Here is a 19241-nt window from a genome sequence, read left to right as displayed (position 1 = left end):
GTTATTTTTTGCATCTATAAAGCAGTTAGGAGAGAACTGACAGCTTTACAACTGCTGCTTCTGCTAAGTCAATTTAGTCATGTCCGACTTTGTGTGACCCCATAGAATGCAGCCCATGAATCTCCCCCATCCCTGGGATTCTCCAGGCAAGAACACTGGAGTGGGTTGCCATTTCCTTATCCAATGCATGAAAGTGAAAGTGAAGATGCTCAGTCGTATCCAACTCTTAGCGAACCCATGGACTGCAGCCCACCAGGCTCCTCCATCCAGGCAAGAGTACTGGAGTGGGTTGCCATTGCTTTCTTCTGTTTTACAACTACTATGCTTCAAATCAATACTAAGAGTGTCCTGCATGGAACCTGGACTGGCGATTCGTTTCTTATATGATATTATACATATTGTAAAGTAATTAGCCTCTAATTAAAATAAATAAATTTAACTTAAAAAAAGAAAAAAAAAGTACTAAGAGTGTGATGTAATTCTCCATTTATTTAGATCCAGTTTAGTTTATCTCAATACTTCTTTGGTTTTGGTAAATACATGCTTAAAATTCTCCAAGCCAGGCTTCAGCAATATGTGAACCCTGAACTTCCAGATGTTCAAGCTGGTTTTAGAAAAGGCAGAAGAACCAGAGATCAAATTGCCAACATCTGCTGGATCATGGAAAAAGGAAGAGAATTCCAGAAAAACATCTACTCTTGATTTATTGACTATGTCAAATCCTTTGACTGTGTGGATCACAATGAACTGGAAAATTCTGAAAGAGATGGAAATACCAGACCACCTGACCTGCCTCTTGAGAAATCTGTATGCAGGTTACGAAGCAACAGTTAGAACAGGACATGGAACAACAGACTGGTTCAAATAGGAAAAGGAGTATGTCAAGGCTGTGTATTGTCACCCTGCTTATTTAACTTATATGCAGAGTAAATCACGAGAAACGTTGGGCTGGATGAAGCACAGGTTGGAAACAAGATGGCCAGGAGAAATATCAATAACCTCAGATAGACAGATGACACCACCTTTATGGCAGAAGTGAAGAAGAACTAAAAAGCCTCTTGATGAAAGTGAAAGAGGAGAGTGAAAAATTTGGCTTAAACTCAACATTTAGAAAACTAAGATCATGGCATCCAGTCCCATCGCTTCATGGCATAGATGGGGAAACTGGAAACAGTGTCAGATTTTATTTTTCTGGGCTCCAAAATCACTGCAGATGGTGATTGCAGCCATGAAATTAAAAGACGCTTACTCCTTGGAAGGAAAGTTATGTCCAACCTATATAGCATATTCAAAAGCAGAGACATTACTTTGCCAACAAAGGTCCGTCTAGTCAAGGCTATGGTTTTTCCAGTGGTCATGTATGAATGTGAGAGTTGGACTATAAAGAAAGCTGAGCAGAGAAGAATTGATGCTTTTGAACTGTGGTGCTGGAGAAGACTCTTGGGAGTCTCTTGGACGGCAAGGAGATCCAACCATTCCATCCTAAAGGAAATCAGTCCTGATGTTCATTGGGAGGATTGATGTTGAAGCTGAAACTCCAATACATTGGCCACCTGATGCGAAGAGCTGACTCATTTGAAAAGACCCTGACGCTGGGAAAGATTGAGGGCAGGAGGAGAAGGGGATGACAGAAGATGAGATGGTTATGGCATCACTGAGTCGATGGACATGGGTTTGGGTGGACTTTGGGAGTTGATGATGGATAGGGAGGCCTGGCGTGCTGAGGTTCATGAGGTCGCAAAGAGACAGACACGAATGAGCGACTGAACTGAACTGAACTGAAATATTATTCATATATTTTGTCAGATATTCCTTCAGTTCAGTTCAGTTCAGTTGCTCAGTCGTGTCCAACTCTTTGCGATAGCATGGATGGCAGCATGCCAGGCCTCCCTGTCGATCACCAACTCCTGAGTTTACTCAAACTCATGTTCATTAAATCAGTGGTGCCAACCAACCATCTCATCCTCTGTCATCCTCTTCTGCAACTGACTTCAATCTTTCCCAACATCAGGGTCTTTTCAAATGAGTCAGTTCTTCGCCTCAGGTGGCCAAAGTATTGGAATTTCAGCTTCAACATTAGCCCTTTCAATGAACACTTAGGACTGATTTCCTTTAGGATGGACTGCTTGGGTCTCCTTGCAGTCCAAGGGACTCTCAAGAGTCTTCTCCAACACCACAGTTCAAAAGCCAAAATTCTTCAATGCTTAGTTTTTCTTTATGGTCCAACTCCACCTCTGTACATGACTACTGGAAAAAACCATAGCCTTGACTAGATGGACCTTTGTTGACAAAGTAATGTTTCTGCTTTTTAACATGTTGTCTAGATTGGTCATAGCTTTTCTTCCAAGGGGCAAACATCTTTTAATTTCATGGGTGCAGTCACCATCTGCAGCAATTTTGGACCTCCCCAAAATAAAGTCTCTCACTCTTTGCACTGTTTCCCCATCTATTCACCATGAAGTGATGGGACTGGATGCCGTGATCTTAGTTTCCTTATTATTGAGTTTTAAGCCAACTTTTTCACTCTCCAGTTTCACTTTCTTCAAGAGGCTCTTTAGTTCTTCACTTTCTGTCATAAGGGTGCTGTCGTCTGTATATCTGAGGTTATTGATATTTCTCCCAGCAAACTTGATTCCAGCCTGTGCTTCATCCAGCCCAGCATATAAGTTAAATAAGCACAGTGACAATATACTGCCTTGATGTACTCCTTTTCTTATTTGGAACCAGTCTGTTGTTCCATGTCTAGTTCTTAGTCTTGCTTCCTGACCTGAATACAGATTTCTCAAGAGGCAGGTCAGGTGGTCTGGTATTCCCATCTCTTTCAGAACTTTCCAAGTTTATTGTGATTCACACAGTCAAAGGCTTTGGCATAGTCAATAAAGCAGAAATAGATGTTTTTCTGGAATTCTTTTGCTTTTCAATGATCCAGTGGATGTTGGCAATTTGATCTCTGTTTCCTCTGCTTTTTCTAAAACCGGCTTGAACATCTGGAAGTTCACAGTTCACATATTGTTGAAGCCTGGCTTGAATAATTTTGAGTAGTACTTTACTAGCTTGAGAGATGAGTGCATTTGTACAGTAGTTTGAGCATTTTTTGCCATTGCCTTCCTTTGGGATTGGAATGAAAACTGACCTTTTCCAGTCCTGTGGCCACTGCTGAGGTTTCCACATTTGCTGGCATATTGAGTGCAGCAGTTTCACAGCATCATCTTTCAGGATTTGAAATAGCTCAACTGGAATTCCATCACCTCCACTAGTTTTGTTCATAGTGATACTTCCTAAGGCCCACTTGGCTTCACATTCTAGGATGTTTGGCTCTAGGTGAGTGATCACACTGTCATGATTATCTGGGTTATGATGATCTTTTTTGTATAGTTCTTCTGTGTATTCATGCCACCTCTTTTAATATCTTCTGCTTTTGTTAGATCCATACCATTTTTGTCCTTTATTGAGCCCATCTTTGCATGAAATGTTCCCCTGGTATCTCTAATTTGCTTGAAGAGATCTTTAGTCTTTCCCATTCTATTGTTTTCCTCTGTTTCTTTGCATTGATCACCGAGGAAGTGTTTCTTATCTCTCCTTGTTATTTGGAACTCTGTATTCAGATGGGTATATCTTTCCTTTTCTCCTTTGCTTTTCTCATCTCTTTCTTTTCACCACTATTTTTAAGGCCTCATCAGACAGCCATATTGCTTTTTTGCATTTCTTTTTTTGGGGATGGTCTTACTCCCTGTCTTCTGTACAATATCACGAACCTTTGTCCATAGTTCATCAGGTACTCTATCAGATGTAGTTCCTTAAATCTATTCCCTAAGTATTGATAATTTGATGGCATCATAAGAGGCTTTTTAAAATTTTAATTTCAAATTCAAAATTTTCTAGTGTAGAAATCGAAGTTTTGGTTATATTTTTCTTATATCTGACAAATTTTCTAAACTAATTTTAGTTCTAGTAATCCTCTAGATTCCATTGGAACAGTTACACAGGAATAGATAAGTTTACCTCTTTATTTCTAATCAGAATGTCTTGTTTTTCTTTTTTTCACCTTAGTATTGGTGTATTTATATATAAAATATATATATATTTATATATATAAATATTTATATATATTTTATATATATAAAAACATTTATATATTCTTTAATATTTGAATATATATATAATTTTATATATTTTATATATAATTATATATATAAATAATATATAAAGAAATTTATATATCTATATATTAAAGAATATATAAATATTTTTATATAAATTATATATATAATTTTAAATATTTTACATATTATTATATATAATTCAAATATATATAATATTTGAATATATTTTGTATGTATTTTACTTATATTTTATATATTTATAAATATATATATTTATGCATTTATTTATTGGTGTATTTATATAAAATATTTATATATTCTTTAATATTTGAATAATGCTGACCTAGTAGGATGAGTTGTAAATTATACCTTCCTCTTTAACATTCTGGAACAGCTAGTATTCAATTGGTATTATTTCCTCCTGAATGTTACATAGATTTCAACAGTGAATACATCTTGTCCTGGAATTTGATCAACATTGGCTCATGATGATGAATAGTGGATTCTTTTGTTTTTCAAAAGTTGTTTTTTGTTTATTTGTTCATTTTTCCAGAGATCTTTGTACTAATGATTTCTAATTTAAATCCATGTTGGTCAAAGAATAACTTTGTATATCTTGAACCCCTTTAATTATTTATTTGGTCTTGTACTATAGTTCCAAATATGTTATATCTTGTTATAGTTTCTGTCTCCAGTTGAAAATAATGTGCATTCTGTCATTCTTGGGGGAAATGTTTTATGAATATAAATTAGGGAAAATTACATGATTATATTATTCAAATTTTCTTAATGCTTGAAAAGTGAAAGTGTTAGTCACTCAGTCATGTCCAACTCTTTGGTACCCCATGGTCTGTAGCCTGCCAAGCTCCTCTGTCCATGAAATTCTCCAGGCAAGAGTACTGGAGTGGGTTGCCATTTTCTTTTCTGGGATCTACACAGCCCAGGGATTGAACCCATGTCTCCTGCATTGCAGGCAAATTCTTTACCACCTCTGCCACCAAGGAAGCCCTTCTTAATGCTTACTACTGTCCTTTTTACTGTTCTATTAAATATTGAAAGAGGAATATTTAAATCTTATACTATAATTGTAGATTTATTTATTTCTCCTAAGAGTTTTGCTTTTAATTCATGTATTCTGAAGCTCTGTTATTAGATACATGCACATTTTGGTATAATCTTACTCAGTAAATTGACCCTTTTACCATTATGAAGTGATCTTTATCCCCAGTGATATTCTTTACTTTAAAATGTTTTCCTTCTCATATTATTGTAAGCACTTTTTCTTTGATTAATGTTTGCATGGACTATCTTTTCCCATTCTTTTCCATTTAAAAGATTCACATCCTCATGTTTAAAGTACATTTCTTGTAGTCAACTTAGAATTGAGTCTTTTTAAAATTAAAGCTAAGAATCTTTGTCTTTCAGTCCAAACATTAAATTTATTGATTGCTATAGTTAGGTTTAAACTGTCTTCTTGGCATTTGTTTTAGTCTCATCTGTTAATTTTTCACTTTTTTCCTTTGCTATCTGTATTCTTTGGAATGAATTGTATTTATTTTATGATTCTGCACTTTTCCTTGGACATCTGATTGACTATAAATCTTTGTTATTTATGTAGTTCCTTTAATATTTCTAAAATGTCTCTAACTTATCAGAGTTCTTAAAATAGCATTATACATATGAGAATCATTCCTCCCCTTCACTATCTTTATTGTTATTATAGTGTATTATAATGTATTTTGCTTTCACATGTGTTATAAATTTCATATCATATTTTAACTTTTTGTTTAAACTGAATATTGTCATTGGAAGCATTAAGCTTGGACAATTATGGAACTTATGTCATTTATTTTCTGCTTGTCAGCAACCAATGTCCTTCATTGCCTGATATGCTTTTTCTTACAAACCATTGGTTGAAAATTTTTGACAATTTTTTTTTATTTCAGGTGTGAGGGAAAATTTGGTCTCTGTTACTTCATAAAAGCCAGAAACTGAGTAGCTGGGGTAATTTGATTAAGTTACAGATATTTTAGAACCAGTATACATCAGAGCCATCATATTTCTCTGTGTAATTCCCCTATTAGCCTTGATTTTATCTCCTGATACTATACCTAAGGGCTTAATCTTTCTTCTGTGAACTCGTTCACAAGCTATATATTTATATATATGCATATATACTTATATTTATATATATTACTAGTTGTCAATGAGTTCACCAAAGAAATATTAAGAATGATTATATAAATATATACAAAGATTATATATAGTTATATATATATACACACACACACACACACTTTCAGCCTTTTGGATTTTCTACTTGTATCACTTGTTACTTGCCTAAATTGGTCCTAGTTTGACAGTTTAAGGTGATCATTTGCAATATATTGTATACTTTAAAATAAATTATGGATATAGTTCTAAAGATTTGTGCTTTGGCCATTATCTTTATGATATGGTGGCAAATGTATTGGTACATTGTATAAACAGTCATCATAATAAATATTTTTATTTTATTTTATTTTATTTTTTTTATTTTTTTTATTTATTTTTTAAACTTTACATAATTCTATTAGTTTAGCCAAATATCAAAATGAATCCACCACAGGTATACATGTGTTCCCCATAATAAATCTTTTTAAATTTTATATTGGAGTATAGTTGGTTAACAGTGTGTTAGGTTCACATGTACAGCAAAGAGATTCAGTTATATATATACATATATCTATTCTTTTTCATATCCTTTTCAAATATAGGTTATTAGTTAGTTATTTCAGTTGCTCAGTCGTGTCCAACTCTTTTGACCCCATGGACTGCACACCAGGCCTCCCTGTCCATCAACAACTCCCATAGCTTAATCAAACTAATGTCCAACGAGTCAATGATGCCATCCAAACATCTCATCCTGTCGTCACCTTCTCCTCCTGCCTTCAATGTTTCCCAACATCAGGGTCTTTTCAAATGAGTCAGTTATTCATGTCAGGTGGCCAAAGTATTGGAGTTTCAGCTTCAACATCAGTCCTTCCAATGAACATTCAGTACTAATTTCCTTTAGGTTGGATCTTCTTGCAGTCCAAGGGACTCCCAAGAGTCTTCTTCAGCATCACAGTTCAAAAGCATCAGTTCTTTGCTGTTCAGCTTTCTTTATACTCCAACTCTCACATCTGTACATGACTACTGGAAAAACCATAGCCTTGACTAGATGGACTTTTGTTGACAAAGTAATGTCTCTGCTTTTTAACATGGTGTCTAGGTTCATCATAACTTTTCTTCCAAGGAGTAAGCCACTTCTTATTTCAGGGCTGCAGTAACCATCGACAGTGATTTTGAGCCCCCAAAAATAAAGTCTGCCACTGTTTCTACATCTAGTTGCTATGCAGTGATGGGACCGGATGCCGTAATCTTGGTTTTCTGAATGTTGAGCTTTAAGCCAATTTTTCCTCTCTCCTCATTCACTTTCATCAAAAGGCTCTTTAGTTCTTCACTTTCTGTCATAAGGGTGGGGTCGTCTGTATATCTGAGGTTATTGATATTTCTCCCAGCAAACTTGATTCCAGCCTGTGCTTCATCCAGCTCAGCATTTCTCATGATGTACTGTGCATATAAGTTAAATAAGCATGGTGACAATATATAGCCTTGATTTACTCCTTTTCCGATTTGGAACCAGTCTATTGTTCCATGTACAGTAATAACTGTTGCTTCCTAACCTGCATACAGATTTCTCAAGAGGCAGGTCAAGTGGTCTGGTATTCCCATCTCTTTCAGAATTTTCCACAGTTTATTGTGATCCACACAGCCAAAGGCTTTGGCATAGTCAGTAAAGCAGAAATAGATGGTTTTTTTCTGGAATTCTTTTGCTTTTTTGATGATCCAGTGGATGTTGGCAATTTGATCTCTGGTTCCTCTGCCTTTTCTAAAACCAGCTTGAACATCTGGAAGTTCACAGTTCACATATTGTTGAAGCCTGGCGTGGAGAATTTTGAGCATTACATTGCTAGCCTGTGAGATGAGTGCAATTGTGTGGTAGTCTGAGCGTTCTTTGGTATTGCCTTTCTTAGGGATTGGAATGAAAACTGACTTTTACAGTCCTTTGGCCACTGATGAGTTTTCCAGATTTGCTGGCATATTGAGTGCAGCACTTTCACAGCATCATCTTTTAGAATTTAATATAGCTCAACTGGATTCCATCACATCCACCAGCTTTGTTCATAGTGATGTTTCCTAAGGCCCACTTGACTTCACAAGCCAGGATGTCTGGCTCTAGGTGAGTGATCACACCATCGTGATTATCTGGGTCATGAAGATCTTTTTTGTACAGTTCTTCTATGTATTCTTGCCATCTCTTCTTAATATCTTCTGCTTCTGTTAGGTCCATACCATTTCTATCATTTATTGAGCCCATCTTTGCATGAAAGTTTCCCTTGGTATCTGTAATTTTTTTAAGAGATCTCTAGTCTTTCCCATTCTTGTTTTCCTCTATTTCTTTGCACTGATCACTGAGGAAGGCTTTCTTATCTTTCCTTGCTATTCTTTGGAACTCTGCATTCAGATGGGTATATCTTTCCTTTTCTCCTTTGCTTTTCACTTCTCTTCTTTTCACAGCTATTTGTAAGGCCTCCTCAGGCAGCCATTTTGTTTTTTGCATTTCTTTCTCTTGGGATGGTCTTGATCCCTTTCTCCTGTACAGTGTCATGAACCTCCATCCATAGTTATTCAAGCACTCTCTCAGATCTAGAATCTTAAATCTATTTTTCCCTCCCACTGTATAATCATTAGGGATTTGATTTAGGTCATACTTGAATGGTCTAATGGTTTTCCCTATTTTCTTCAATTTAAGTCTGAATTTGGCAATAAGAAGATCATGATCTGAGCCACAGCGAGCTCCCATTCTTGTTTTTGCTGACTGTACAGAGCTTCTCCATCTTTGGCTGCAAAGAATATAAGCAGTCTGATTTCGATGTTGGCCATCTGGCGATGTCCATGTGTAGAGTCTTCTCTTGTGTTGTTGGAAGAGGGTGTTTGCTATGACCAGTGCGTTCTTTTGGCAGAACTCAATTAGTCTTTGCCCTGCTTCATTCTGTACTCCAAGGCCAAATTTGCCTGTTACTCCAGGTGTTTCTTGACTTCCTACTTTTGCATTCCAGTCCCCTATAATGAAAAGGACATCTTTTTGGGTATTAGTTCTAGAAGGTCTCATATGTCTTCTTAGAACCATTCAACTTCAGCTTCTTCAGCGTTACTGGTTGGGGCATAGACTTGGATTACTGTGATATTGAATGGTTTGCCTTGGAAATGAACAGAGATCATTCTGTCGTTTTTGAGATTGCATCCAAGTACTGCATTTCGGACTCTTTTGTTGACTATGACGGCTGCTCCATTTCTTCTAAGGGATTCTTGCCCACAGTAGTAGATATAATGGTCATCTGAGTTAAATTCATCCATTCCAGTCCATTTTAGTTCACTGATTCCTAAAATGTCAACGTTCATTCTTGCCATCTCCTGTTTGACTACTTCCAATTTGCCTTGATTCATGGACCTAACATTCCAGGTTCCTATGCAATATTGCTCTTTCCAGTATCGGACCTTGCTTCCATCACCAGTCACATCCACAACTGGGTGTTGTTTTTGCTTTGGCTCCATCCCTTTATTCTTTCTGGAGTTATTTCTCCACTGATCTCCAGTAACATATTGGGCACCTACTGACCTGGAGAGTTCATCTTTCAATGTCCTATCTTCTTGCCTTTTCATAGTGTTCACGTGGTTCTCAAGGAAGGAATATTGAAATGGTTTGCCATTCCCTTCTCCAATATAGGTTAATACAGAGTATTGAATAGACCTCCCTGTTACACAGAGTATGTCCTTGTTCATTATCTGTTTTATATATATAGTAGTCTGTATATCTTAATCCCAACCTCCTAATTTATCCTTCCCCCATACCTATTTCCCCTTTGGTAATTATAAGTTTGTTTTCTACGTCGATGAGTTTGATTCTGTCTTATAAATAAGATCATTTGTACCATTTTTTTAGATTCCACATTAGTGATATCATATATTTGTCTTTCGAATGGTGAGTAATATTGCACCGTATATATAATACCACTTTTTTTTTTAATATATTTTTTCTGTTGATGGGCATTTGGATTTCTTTCATGTTCTGGGTATTGTAAATGTGCTGCAGTTAACATTAGGGTATATGTATCTTTTCAAATTTTGATTTTCTTTGGGAATACATCCAGGAGTGGTATTGCTGGATCATATGGTAGCTATATTTTTAGTTTTTTAAGGAACTTCCATACTGTTCTCCATGGAGACTGCAGTAATTTACATTCCCACCCGCAGAGTAGGTGGGTCCCCTTTCTCCAGACTCTCTCCAGACTTTTTTTGTTTGTATACTCTTTGATGATGGTCATTCTGACTGGCATGAGGTGATACCTCATAGCAGTTTTAATTTTTGCTTTTCTATAATTAATGATGTTGAGCATCTTTTCATGTGCTTTTCAGCCATCTGTATGTTTTCTTGGAAAAATGTCTATTTAGAACTCCTGCCTACTTTTTGATTGAGTTTGTGTTTGATATAGAGCCACAGTTTGTATATGTTGGAGATTAATCCCTTCTTGGTTGCATCATTTGCAAATATTTTCTCCCTTTCTGTGGGTTGTCTTTTTGTTTGATTGATGGTTTTCTTTGCTATCCAAGAACTTTTACTTTTAATTAGGTTCCATTTGTTTATTTTTGTGTATATTTTCATTACTCTGGGAGGTGGATCTAAAAAGATATTTCTGCAATTTATGTCAAAGAGTGTTCTGCCTATGTTTTCCTCTAGGAGTTTTACAGTATCTGGCTTTACATTTAGGTCTTTCATCTGTTTTGAGTTCATTCATAATAATTCTTGAGGTAATTACTCTGTATTTCTTTTAGAAATGTAATTTATCTAGTGACTTATGCAGTGGATAACCTAAATGTACATTATTAGAAGAAACATTGAATAATAGGTTAGCCATACAATAAAATAGTATTCTGTTTGGTGAAATTGGTAACAGAGATTTAGTTCTATTGACAAAGAAATATTTATACTATATTTAATTAAAATAAATTGGAGAATAATATTTTAATGCAGATTTAAAGCTAAGAATATATTAGTTTAAGTTGTATTATCTGAGGGAAGTAGATGAAACTATTTATAATAGTTTTGAAATGCTATACTGTGTGTGTACCTATAAATAGAAATACTTGAAATATTGGAATATGTGTCAAGATTTTATTACCTAGTGGTCTATTTGTTGATTGATTTTTCCTCTATGTGTTTCTATGTGTGTATACGTGTTTGGTGAGGTATGTTTATAGCAAGCACCTATAAATTTATCAAAAGGGATAAAACAAACATTGAAGCCATTTCTGTTATGTAATTTAAAAAAAAAATTGTGTCTAGTGAAATCATGCTTTAGATAACCATGATCAAGCTTATACTTTATTGTAGATTTAAATCTATCATTTCAGTCAGCCTTAGTAATAATGGCTAAAATAAATTTTAAAATCAATGAGAAATTTTGATTCAGAGTTGTACTGTTCTTTCTACTTTTATCTCTTCTATTCAGACAATTTTTATCTGTAATATTACAAACCTCAGAGGTTCAGATGGTACAGGTTAATTTTCAATAGCACAGCTGAATATTTTGGGGCTCATCCAAGCTCATCCTTTGGAGACTCATTGAGCACTGGTGTGTGTTGACCTTGTGGTTTGATTTTCTTCCTTCTCAGCAGCATTCAAAGATGGACCCATGCAGGTAGAATACCAAGTAACAGCTTCTAGCTAAGTTTTTGGTTTTTACATTGCATTTTGTATGCTTACTTTGTTTTTAAATAATGTCATTTTATTATAAATATCACACAAAAACAAGGAATATGTTTAGAAGATGAATTTGGATAATACAGAAAGTTATAAAGAGAATAAAAATTATCCATAACCTTGACACTAGACGTAACTGTTGTAAATAATTTTATTTCTCTAAAATAACATAGCTTTAATTTTTGCTTTTAATCTGTGTTATTTACTGCTTTGTGATATGTTTAACCATGCTGCTAAATAAGTATCAAATTCAGAGTTTTTAAGAACTACTGGTATACTATTTAATTAATCAATTTTCTCTTGTTAGGAAATTACATTGTTGTTATTATTCTATTATTACAAATATCTTTCTGAAGAATGACTTATATGTGACTCTTCAAGAAGTTTTAGGTTTTATAATTATTTTAAAGTTTAAATATTTAGAACTAGGATTTCTGGGCCAAATTTTATGAATATTTTAAAAGCTATTGCAAAATAATAATAACAACGTACCTGTCTGGGAAATGACATTTTCTGCTTTACACTGGTTAATACCGTTTCTTAGGAAATGTTGGAAAGTACTTTCAGGTGGCTGTGTATGTGTATTTATGGGATTATCATGAAATTTTCATTTGCTTTATCTCAATCTTTGACACACAAAGAATAAAACTGTCAGTATAGTCTTACCAATGATAACCCAATTCATTTCTCTCTACTTGAATGTAAACCTGTGGCGGATTCATTTTGATATTTGGCAAATCTAATACAGTTATGTAAAGTTTAAAAATAAAATAAAATTTAAAAAAAAAAAAAGAATGCTTTATATTGTAGTAGTTCTGCTTGTGCCTTACTTCCCCAACAAATAGTAATCAATGAACCCTATCTGTAATCAGTTATATATTTTCTAGATATTAAATACATTTTAAGCTGGAACCACAAGGTGATGCATGGATTGCTCAGCTAAAATGGATTTCAGTGAGGAGGATTCTGGGAGTTGGTAGGACATGTGGCATCCCCTTTTGACCTTTCCCACAGTCTTCCCAGATAATGGTGGCTTGTTAGTTCTGTGTTCCTTACTAGACCCTCCTGTCATAAAATAACTCACACAAATGGTTACCACGAGGCCTGGCCAGATTTATTTTTTCTTTCCCATTTTATATCAGGGAAAATATCATCAAGAAAGAGAAAAAAAGGAAATATAAATCACTGCTTGATTTTTTTAAGCATTATTTGTATCCTTTTATTTCTAAACTAATCTAGTAAATGTATTGATAGCAATAATTAGTATCAGGTTTCTAAGAAATACATATTTATTTATTTTCCCATAAATGAACTTAGTTTCCACTTAAACATCATTATAAAGGGCAATAGAAGTTGATGTCAATCAAGCTATGATTTCCCTTTATTTTTCCAATGATGTATTTAATCTCAGGGGCTAATATGGTTTCAAAGAATAATGGAGAGAGGACTAAGGACAGAGATGTTTGGTTTTCCATGTTGTCAACTCTCCTTGATAAAGATAGCTATGATATCTGCATTTCCATCTGGACTTCACTTATTAGTCTATAATGGCTATTCTTTTCTCTTGACCACAAGAACTCAGGTTTCTCAGTGTCTCTACCCTATCATTTCTAATCTGGACAACATTGGAGAGCTCTCAGATCCTTTTGTCTAGGCATCCAAATCGTTTACACACATTACATCTCTTCTCATCCATGAAGGGAGCCTGAGGGGAAATGGCCATTTCCAATTTTATTCTCTTCCCTTTTATCCAGTTTGGAGGAAAATTTATTTTCTTCCCCTGTTCTCCAGTTTGGGCTTCCCTAATAACTCAGTTGTTAAAGAATCTGCCTGCAATGCAGGAAACCCTGGTTCGATTCCTGAGTCAGGAAGATTTGCTGGAGAAGGGATAAGCTACCCACTCCAGTATTCTTGGGCTTCCCTTGTGGCTCAGCTGGTAAAGAATCCCCCTGCAATGTGGGAGACCTGGGTTTGATCCCTGGGTTGGGAAGATCCCCTGGAGAAGGAAACAGCTACCCACTCCAGTATTCTGGCCTGGAGAATTCCATGGACTGTATAGTCCATGGGGTTGCAAAAAGCTGGGCACGACTGAGGGGCTTTCACTTTCTCTAATTCAGGGGAAATTTGCCAACCTCTAGAGCAGCAAAAGCTAGCTCTGGATATTTTTCAACTCTTTTGTCTTAAGTCTACTCCACAGTTTTTGAAACTGTGTAGTTTTTGAAACAGTTTTTGAGGTTAAGTAATTGGATTCTTTTAATCTCTGTGCTTTGCTTTGTCATCTCTTCTGGAGAATTTGATTGTTACTTGAATGATGGTGGAGAGAAGGGCAGAAGAAATTGTTCATAGAAATTCTGAATAGAAAAATAATAACATACAATAAAAATGATTTTTTTTTCATTCTACATAATTTTTGACAACATCCCTTTCATCTCTATTTCTCAGTGAGCTCAATTCTCAGCATAAAGCTTTTGGGCAACATTTCAGTTACCTCGTATCTGAAAAGGAGATAATTCCAGAAATTAACTGATCAGCTCATGATAAACATTAAATAAGATGATGCTTAAATTAGAATTTCAAGTTTCAAGCACAGAAGTAAAGTTATTAATGTCAGCTACTATTATTAGCTAATATTTTGGAAGCTATTTCCCATCTCAATTCTTTATAATTTTTTGGATACTTAATCTTGCTAATTACTTCAAGGGTTCAATAATGCTAGTTGGATGGACAGATGAATGAATGAATGAATTACCATTATATATTAATATTAATATTATCATTAAGCTCTACTAATTTAATATCCAAATATTTTACAATTTATTTTTTTAAATATTTAAAGCCTTATACTTATGAATCATTATCATTTACTCACAAATCTGCCATTTGGCATAGGAGGAAATTGTAATTGAATCCATTTTGCCTATGGTAAAACTTAGCAGATGCAGGCTCAATCCCTCTGTCATGAAGACTCCCTGGTGGAGGAGATGGCAACCCACTCCAGTATTCTTGCCTGAGAAATCCCATGAATAGAGGAGCCTGGCAGGCTGCAGTCCATGGGGTTGCGAAGAGCTGGACACAACTGAGAAACTGAGCATACACATGCAAAACTCATACGTCTTCTTTTCTGAAGGACAATTAATGATGAATAGGAAAATGTTACATGCCAAAGAGTCTGTTCTAAAAAGCTTAAGGAAGAATCTTTAAATCTGAAAATAATTCTCAGGCAACATTTCAAAGTGAAAAACCATTCAGTTTGACACTGCAGACCTGACTTTTGCAGCTTAAAATGATTCAACAACTGATATTTGGCCTAGATATCTTTGTATGATTTGTTTTTACGAGTGCCATGGATAAGAATATTTACTATGAAAAAAAGGAATCCTCAGGTAATTATGTCTATTTAACTTTTATAGAAAAATTTGTTATGGCATTGTACTTATTTTAATATATTTACTTGTTTTCTATACCTGCCTTATCAAATAATTTCTGGAGCCTATTATACAGAGGGAAGTAAGCCAGAAAGAAAAACACCAATACAATATACTAACACATATATATGCATTTAGAAAGATAGTAACAATAACCCTGTATACGAGACAGCAAAAGAGACACTGATGTATAGAACAGTCTTGTGGACTCTGTGGGAGAGGGAGAGGGTGGGATGATTTGGGAGAATGGCATTGAAACATGTATAATATCATATATGAAACGAGTCGCCAGTCCAGGTTCAATGCACGATACTGGATGCTTGGGGCTGGTGCACTGGGATGACCCAGAGGGATGGTATGGGGAGGGAGGAGGGAGGAGGGTTCAGGATGGGGAACACATGAATACCTGTGGCAGATTCATTTTGATATATGGCAAAACCAATACAATATTGCAAAGTTAAATAAAATAAAATTAAAAAAAATAAAAATAAAAACAACTCCTTCAAAATAATATATGAGGATAAATGTAGCATGATTGAAATATCTGATACAAAGTATGGAAAAAGAAGCAGTAGATTGAGTACTAATTCTACTATCAAATGTCTGTTTAAATGTTTGAAAATTATCACTTTAGCTAACAGAACCTCTGTTTTTATATTTTTAAATGACTGAACTAGTTAGTATAATCTTAATTCCAGCTAATAGAAAAGATCACTGAAATTAGATTAAACAAATATAGGGAATTTAGTTGTTCACATACCTGTAAATTTCACATTTGGCATAGAGCTTCAGATGAGGCTTTTTTTAAACAGTTAAACAATGGCATGTAGCAGTAGTTTTCTTGCCTCTTTTATGAAATTAAGGGTAAAACTGATACCCTTGCCTCCAGTGAAGTGGTTTTATCTGTTTGGGTGTCCTCATAGGCTCATAGTGGCAAAATAACGTTTTAGATACTCATCTTCTCATACTGTATTCTTAGAATAGACATTTTTTTCCTCTGGAATCTAGACAGTTTCTTTGGACTCCAACAATAATTCTAATCATATTTTTGTAGTAATCTTTTTTGCCTACCTGTGGTGGATTAAAGAAGGTCACAAGTACTTTGAAAGCAAGTTCCAGGAGTTGGTGATGGACAGGGAAGCCTGACATGCTGCAGAGCATGCAGTCACCAAAGAGTTGGACATGACTGAGTGACTGAACTGAACTGAACAAATAAGTACTTTGACATTGCTTCCACTGAAAAATGAGATTTATGTCCTTGTTCCTTAAATTGGCAGTAGAATCTCTGTGGCTCCTTTGACCAATAGAATTGTACAAGTGAAACTGACCCAAGTTCTGGTACCAGTCAAGAAAATACTGGCAGTTGCCATTTCTTACGACTTGTAATACTCATTCTTAGATCCAGCTGCCATACTATAAGTAAGCCCAACTAGCAAAGGTCCACATGAAGAGGACTTGAGGGCTGCTGACAGCCTTGACTGAGATAACAGACAATGCCCAACAACAACTTTGCCACAAAATTGGGAAATTATTTTGGAAGTGGATCCTTCAGCCTTAATTGATATGTCCCAGCTACTGTTGTATGGAGCAATTAAAGCCATCCATTATGAACTTTACCTACTTGCAGATCTGTGACCAAAATAAATTATTGTGTTTCTCTAAACACCAGTGGGTTTTGGACAGGTTTGTGTTATGGCAATTCACTAGAACATCACTCTGTCAATAACATAAATTTCAATTTTTTTTCCTAATTGTATATTAGGATATATATATATATATATATATATAATGCAATAACTGATATATGATGCAATAACTTCCCTGAGTGGTGTTAGAATAGCATTTTAATTGTCAACTTCAACATTTATTGATATAATGTTTGATAATATTAGCTTATTTTATTTTCAATGGAAGAAACCAGAGATTTATTTTTATGTTCACTATGTTTGCTTCAAAATGACTACGTTGTACTTTGTACTTGCATCTATTGTTCAAATGTATAGAATAAAACATAAGAATTGAATGATTTTTACACAGCATGTAATTCAGGTTGCCTCTATAATATGTGGGACCCTGGACAAAACTTTCTGTGGCAGTCTTATCTACATAAACAGTTTGAGCATCTAAACTAATGTCTTCAGCACCATACTGTTGACACAATCTTGCATGATATTGTGAAGAGATATTTTGCTGCTAAGGTTAAACTGGCTACAAGGCCCTAGGACAATATCAAAGGCATGAGTCTTCAAGTTTCCAGGAGTATTTGACCAATTCACACATGAGGGAAGGATTGAAGAGCTCTCCAAGGCCCACGTGGACCCCAGGTGACATCTGGGAAATACTATCCAGATGACACCAACAGCCTATTCTATCCCAGACAACAGAGGTGAGCTTAGAAAATTTCAAGGAAGATATTCTAAATCATGGAGTCCCAGGGGCATAGGACCTCAGGCAGAGGCCCCACTCGCCCATGTCTCAGAGCAGAACATATATTCTTCCTTTGAAAGACTGTGTGGAAGTATGGATTCTGTTGCTTTCTTTCATTTTATATAGCTTTCTATTCTGTCAAGTCATTGAAGAATTACCTGGTCTTGGTAATGTCATGTCTTGTAAATCCTGATTGAGCTGTCATTTTAAAAAATATCTTAAGGGAACTTATTTTATTTACCTATGTAAAATATGGTCTTTTGAATGTAATTCACTTTACTTAAAATAAAATAACATATATACAAAAGTATTAGATAAGCAACCATAAAAAAGATCTGAAACCTTCTGTAATATTACATTATTACAACATATAACAATAATGATTGTTATTTTGCAACAAACCAATATTCCACCCAAGAACATGCAGGAACAGATGTATATTAACCTTGCCTGGCATCAACTGAGCCTGGAAGTAAAGAATGGTGCAGTGTCCCTGTTTATTCAAGTTGGAAGAGAGATGTATGTTCAAACCTAAGATTAAAAAAATCATTAGAGAGCCATAAACTTCTAACCATTGGCCATGCATATACAAGCCATTTAAAAGTGTGAGCAGAGATAGCAAAGCATATTTATTTCAAGGATTATGTTAACATGAGTAAACTTTCTGGTACAATTAGTGCATTTATATTATTCCAATAGTTAATATTGGTAACTGGGATATATGGAGGACCATGTCTATTAACATTAAAAATTACTAATATATATATATATATTAAAAAATTCAAGCTAAACAACTGTGTATTGTCCTATACCCCTTTACAATTTTCAGAATTTAATCTGAATTATGCTGCAAAGTGTAATATCAGATACTATCAGACTCTAAAAAGACTGTTAATCCCCTTGATATGTTGAAGGGCATTAGCTTGAAAAGTCCGCTAATTGTCCTAATTTTTCCACTTGAAGTTCTTGAACAGGGAATACAGACATCTCTACAAAAAATCTTTCAGAGAGAAAATTCAACAAACCATAAAAATAGTCTAATGTCAGGAGTTCTAATTTCTTTTCTAAGTTTCATTACAAACATTGATAAAAATGATTCAATTCTGAAAGTATTTGTGCCTGAACAAAATGTTGAATTCAGTAGCATTTTGGTTGTGATTTACAACAGCTAATAGGAATTATACTATTTAGATATTTAAGAGGCTTTTCTCATTTTCTACAACAGGTTCAATCATAAATGGCTTAATCAGTCAGAAGACATTACTGAATAAATTGCATTAACTGCATAATAATAGGAAAAAGAGGGCAATATGGAAACAAACTAAACTGCTATTTGAAAGGAACTAAGGTCATTCCCTTTCATTTCTTCATTGATTTGTTGAAATTGTTGATGCAACCTCAATCAGGTTTTTTGTTCTGTTTTGTTTACCAGTTTCTCTT

This window comes from Bubalus kerabau, chromosome 11, assembly GCF_029407905.1.
Source record: "Bubalus kerabau isolate K-KA32 ecotype Philippines breed swamp buffalo chromosome 11, PCC_UOA_SB_1v2, whole genome shotgun sequence".
Lineage (NCBI taxonomy): Eukaryota > Metazoa > Chordata > Mammalia > Artiodactyla > Bovidae > Bubalus > Bubalus kerabau.
The sequence above is the reverse complement of the archived record's forward strand: the minus strand, read 5'-3'. Positions refer to the sequence as shown.